Raw genomic sequence first — 6,440 nt, 5'->3', positions numbered from 1 at the left:
AATTTAGTTTTAAAAGTTGCTGTGTTATAGCTTATCAGCTTCAGCACAGAGTATAAGTGTTGGTGTGAAAAAGATGTCTCCTTGAGCCCATCTGGGACTTTCTCCATCCCAAATCACTGAAATAGCTGCTTCCATTGACTTCTTACCTTGTTTGTCATCCTTTTGATTAACTGCTTACCTATCCTCATTGCTCTAGCCCAAAGTTCTAGGATGGCAATCAAGGAGGTTGTGCAGCAGGCTAGAAGTCCTTAAATCAAACATATTTTTACATTAGATGGCATGTACAAGCCACAATTTTCTCTGTATAGGTCAAAAGACTACTCATGGGATAAACTGGCAGTGTGAAATTAATTTCCCTTTCAGCTAAAAAAATAATTCTTCAAAAGGCTAAGCTATTCTTTTCATTTATGTCACAGAAAACACACACACACACAAACATATATGTGTGTGTGTGTATGTATATATATCTATGTATATGTATATACATATACAGGTGTGTATGTGTGTGTGTGTTTTCTTTTCATTTGCTTTTGAGTTTATATGTGAAAAGTTCTTCACTGCTTATTCAGAAATTTGTTGCAGGAAATCTTTATCTGACAGGATTATTTGTCATTTCTGCACACATCAGAATTCTGCACTGTGTAATGTGTTTGCAAGATTTAATTATTAGATTGATATGGAATGGCATGTTAGTGCATAAAAACTTTGTTTTGCCCATATGACCATATGATTAATGGCAAAATTCTTCCAATAGTGAAATAAAGTTAGGTTAAACCCATTAGAACCATAAAACTTCTTAGTTTTAAAAATGTATCTTCTAATCTCCAGTTTCAAAGCCTGATCTAGTTTTTTTATTATCACTGATGGACTGAACTCTTTGGAAATGTTGCTACCCAACAGCAACGGTCTGCAATTAGGCACTTATGATTAGGCACTTTGTTTTATGGATGCTTTGGTTTAAGGAAATGTTTAATTACATTTTGTATTATGTCATAATGTCATAAACTATGATAATGTTTATGTCATAAAATATTTTACAAATGTTGCTAAATTTCAATTCCATGGGAATCATGGATCCCATATTTTTGATGCATTCTGCAATTTGAGGTAACTTAAATGAAATTGAAAAGTAAATTATAAAGGGCATGTAAATTCAGTGCTGAATTAATTTAGGGAACAACATGTCAAGAGCTTATCATGTAAGTATCCATGGACATGAAATGATGGGCAAGTACCATTTTAACATATGAGTATCTATATTCTCCAGCCTTTTTCATATAGTAGTACTTGATGATGATAATGACAGAGCTTTGATTAGGAAAGATGAAAATTACTCATTCTGCTAAATAAAATCACCCAAATGCTCAATGTAACATGTGGGCAACTAAATGAGAACTGTTTTAATGATGAATTAAACAAGGAAACTAGAAATCAAATGGATCAGTAATGACTGGAGAACAGCATTTTACATTAAATAATGAAATAAATAAATTAAATAGAAGGGGAGAAGGTTTTAAAAGAGTCACATTTTAGCTTCATTTATTCCTGTTCAAAGTTGTTAAAATTGATAATGTTTATATGGCATAACTTAGGCATAGATAGATATGCTAAAATCCAATATACAAAGAATTAATAAAAAGCCTTTGCTGTCATTTGCACTGAACAATGTCTTCTGTGCTCATAAAGCAAGGGAATTTATCTTTAAAATGCACCAGCATTTCTATAAGAAAGAAATCAGTAGAAAAGCCAATGAAACCCATTATTTTTCACCACTGAAGCATAATGATCAAAATGCCACACTTCTGCTATGCCACCATAGCCAGCTATTCTAACATGGATGTTAAAATTTAAGAAAGGGAGAGAATAATGAACACTCTTAAAACAAGAATGGAGATGTTAAGAACACTTCATCTATCAAATTATTTCACCGCATACTGGAAGCAACAAGCAGGGCCTTTCTCCTTCTCCCAGTCCCCTGAGTTTTACAGATTCCGTTCCACCTTTTTGCCATAGTGTAGGACGGGTGTGAAACTGCCAGCCCAAGGGCTGGATACATCATAGCAAAACTGTGCCCACCCCATTGCCAGCAATGGCAAAAAAAGTTGCAATACATCATGACACGTCACATGACGTTGCGAGTTTGACACCCCTGGTATAGGGGTTTTGTAGTAATTCCAGCTGCCATCACCTATCTGCTTAGGTATGGCTTTATGTGACAACTTCCTTTATGACCCCAGGATGTGGGACAAACAAGAATCCCATACCCCCAATGCTTATTGATCTTAATTATGTACACTTACTTAGGCCTAAAATAATGAGGATTATTATAATGAAGACAAAACATAAATTCTGTAGTATCACCTAGTTTTTGTAGCTTTAAGCTACATACTCAGAAAAAAAGCACTCCCTTTTTCATGAGTTGCAAACCAAAGCAGAAAATATAGTTTAAGAATTTTAAAAAGGAACTTTTAAAAAGGAACTTTTTAAAATTTGATTACTTTTTAGATAGTCAAATATCCAAGTCAGTGAGCACAAGAAATTGCAAACAGGATCTTCAATATCTATCTTCCATAAAATGTTATGTGGAGACAAACACAGATCAACAATGGACAGGACCACTGGCCTACTGCTGTATAACTTCATACACATAATTATTAGCTATTAGAGATAATTGCTAGAAACAAGCCCCCAGAAAATATAGCATAAAATTCTGATGGAGCCCTGTTCAGGACCCTCTGATTGAGTATTATTTAGATAAGACTTGCTTCTTAGTTATTTGCTTAAGAGCAATTAAATCTTACTCCTTTGTTTTTTCTGCAGATTTTTGGATCCCAATTCCAGCATTCCCTCCCTCACTTTTATTTCAGAGAAATGAGCTTCATTCTCCAGTACAGATTTAGACAGTTTCCTTCTCCATTGACCTGATGTCCTGTTTGCCCTCTTTTCAGGCATTGCCTTTCTCTATTTTCACTAGAGACAAGCTTAGCATGGGCCTTTTTTCAGCCTCCATATTAGCTTTGATCAGTGATGGCAAACCTTTTAGAGACCAAGTGCCCAAATTGCAAACTAAAACCCAGTTATATATCGTCGAGTGCCGGATGGGCATGACCATTGGGTGGGTGTGATCCATTGAGTGGCCAATTGGGTGGGCGTGGTTGCGGTGGTAACGGCAGACTGGGTGGGACTAAAAAGTTCTATCAATCAATCCCAACTTTGCGAGATCTTTTTTTCCCCCGCAAGTTGAGATTGATTGATTGAAACTTTTTTTTCACACTACAGCAGAGACCTAAAGCAAAAAGGTTTTATTAAACCCAGCTGAAGGCCTAGGACTGGGGCGACAGTGCGTGTACCCACAGAGTGGGCTCTACGTGTCACCTGTGACACGCATGCCATAGGTTCACCACCACGGGCTTACATCTTTCATCAATCTCACATCTAAACACGAGGCTTTTAATGAGAAGGTTGAAGAAACTGATATGGGCTTTGCTTAAACAAATGCTTGTGTCCCTCCCTCCCCCTTCCTATCCTAATCTTGAGATTAGGATAACAAACTTGGTGAATTTTTGTTCTCTTTAGTCAAAGGTGTTATGACTCATAACTTCAGTATATTAGAATGTTTCAAAAAAAGTGGTGAAACAACCCAGAATAAGAAACTCCAGGCAATCTGATTCTATTTAAATATTAAAAAGTATTTAAAATAAAGCTGTCAGGTTTCATATAAGCACAGGTAAAAATCTTGGCTCTCCAAAGACTAATTTCTTGTTCAAGAATTATCAGGCAGAAGATTCACAGATACAAGACAACATTTTTTACTGTAGACAGAAATAAAATAATAAAGCAGTATATACACTGAAAGTCTGCCTGCTGCATTACAGTTGCAGCCTATTTACTGTATAGGTCTGTTCCAGAGCTGAGTCACACAGAAGTAACTAAAAATCTCAAAAAACAAATCTGTAGTGGTAAAGTTGAATACTCTATGATGAAAGAAAGAGACATGAAACTGCAAAGTCTTTTTATCCAAATGTTAAATTAACTTTGCCAGCTAATAGCAACAGTTGCTATGTCGTTTTGTGCTTGCTTAAGACTTGGATGGGAGACTAAGAAACATCCTGCAAGAGAGCAAGGGCAAACCACACCTCTGGTATTACCAGGAAAACTACATAATAACGTCATGTTGAAGGAGAAATTATTTAAATTATCAAAAGCAAAAATTTTCACGGATGTTGTTTGTTAATCTAACACCCCTCCCCCATATTTTCTTGGCTACTTTAGTTTCAGATAAGATACTGTGACAAGATTAATGAAGCTGAACTGTATTCATATTACCACTTATCCATAGTTAATTTAAACACAATTTATTTAACATGATTTTCTGGGGTTTCATAACATAGTGGCCCTTTTCACTTAAAATTTTAATCAGCAGTCCAGTTAAATCATCTTACTACTGGTTCCAAAAGTATATGATCAGCCTGTGTTCAAACTTGCCATTTTAAGAAGATAAGTGTCCATTAATTCATTCCCCAGGAAATATATGATTCACCGTCCTTATGCCAAGAGAGTATTGGCAAGCTCCATTATATCAGTAATGGTTTTTTGCACAAGACAGGAAAATGATATTGCCTATGGTTTGGCCACTGAAATCAATCCTGTTTGGAAGGTGTCAGATCACCAGGCCTTGGCAGCGAGATCTCCTACAGTCACTTGCTTCTTTTCAATTACCTTTTGTTTTGTTTACCTGTTATTTGTTTTTCCAAAAACCAGGTAAGTCAAATGGGGTACGTATCTATGAGCTTTTTCTTCTCACAGTGGAGCTGCCTAAATAGGGTTAGTTCACACCTATAAGATTTTTGATCACTTGGAGCTATATTTGATTCCCATGTGGTTAATTGTTGGCATTTGTTTGTTTAGCATATTTATGAAGTCACTCATCCATCAAAGCACTCTTGATGGCAGACAAAAATAATCAGAATCCATAACAGTAAAGAGGTGACATAAAAAAGAAATAGTGATAGCAGTTGATCTCACAATAAAACTGGTAGACCCACACAACATCAGAGCTACATTAACATCCTGACCTCTGTGCAAGCGGAAATAGCCAGATGTTTATGCTGTTGTGAAACTTAATAACCCATTTGTGTTCCTTATTGATCTATCATACTTTGTCCTTTTTCCACCTATTATATACTTTATAGCCTAAGTTAATAGTTTTTAATCATAGGCCTGATTAAGAACTGACAATTCAGCCCACTTGTTGGTGATGAGAATAATGGCAAAAGACTTGTGTCTCAAAGCATTTAGTTCTGCAATGTCCAAATCACCAGTCAGACAAATGGACCTTCAGCCTTTAAAACTGATGAACATTTATAGACCCTCCTGAAAATTTGCTTTTTGATTTCCTTTGCATATCTTGGTACCCTTTTACTCCCCATTCAATTGTTGATAGAACTTGCACAGGTTAATGATCTGATGTACAACAGCAAAATGGATTTTTGCAGCATCTTATATCACAGTATACTTCACCTGATTGGAATTGAGATGATTGTAGGTTATGGTGTTTGCTTGATTACTTGCTAGAATGAGATCCTGAGAATATATTTAAATTAAAAATCAACAGACTTTTTTAAAACCATTTTTCTTCCTTCACTTAACATTAAAAAATAAAAGCATTGAGATTTTGTTCATAAATGGTTTAAGAGCCAGTTTAATCTAGTAATTAAAGTGTCAGGCTAGAAACCAGGAGATTGTGAGTTCTAGTTCCACCTTAGGTCTGAAAGCCAGTTGGGTGATTTGGGGTCAGTCATTCTCTCAGCCCAACCCACCTAACAGGGTTGCTGCTGTGGGGAAAATAGGAGGAAGAAGGAATATTAGGTATGCTCAACACCTTCAGTTATTTATAAAAATAATAAAGGCAAGGTTAAAATCTAAAATTAAAAAAATTAAGCAAAACATAGTTCATATAACTACAATTTACTCTATAAATCTCAGTTGGCCAGACATGTATAATTTGCTAGGCTACAAACTACGATGGCTGGGGTCAGACAATGTTGGTAAAACAAAGCCCCAAGCAATCATGAATTCATCCTTTACAGAGGAGGTGGTCCCATGGATGACCATTCCCTCCTCAAAATGCCAGGACTGAACCCAAATATTCTGCATAATGTTCATGTTTTTCAATAATTTAATTAAAGATTATATTAAATAAGTAAAACTAATGTAGCAACCTAATACAAAACTACATTAAAATAATTTTTTTGTATGTATAATACCCATACCCATACATTTATGATTTATGAAGATACTGCACAGAATCCTTAAAATAGCTAAGATATTGTGCAGAACCCAAGCCTCTGGTAGAGGACCCAAGATGGAGGAAGCAGAGCCTGAGGGAGGAACTAGAAAGGATATGGAAAGTAAAAGCCAAAATAGTCCCAGTGGTGGTA

Source organism: Vipera berus (genome assembly GCF_964194415.1).
Source record: "Vipera berus genome assembly, chromosome: 1".
Classification (NCBI taxonomy): domain Eukaryota; kingdom Metazoa; phylum Chordata; class Lepidosauria; order Squamata; family Viperidae; genus Vipera; species Vipera berus.
Note: the sequence above shows the minus strand (reverse complement) of the source record.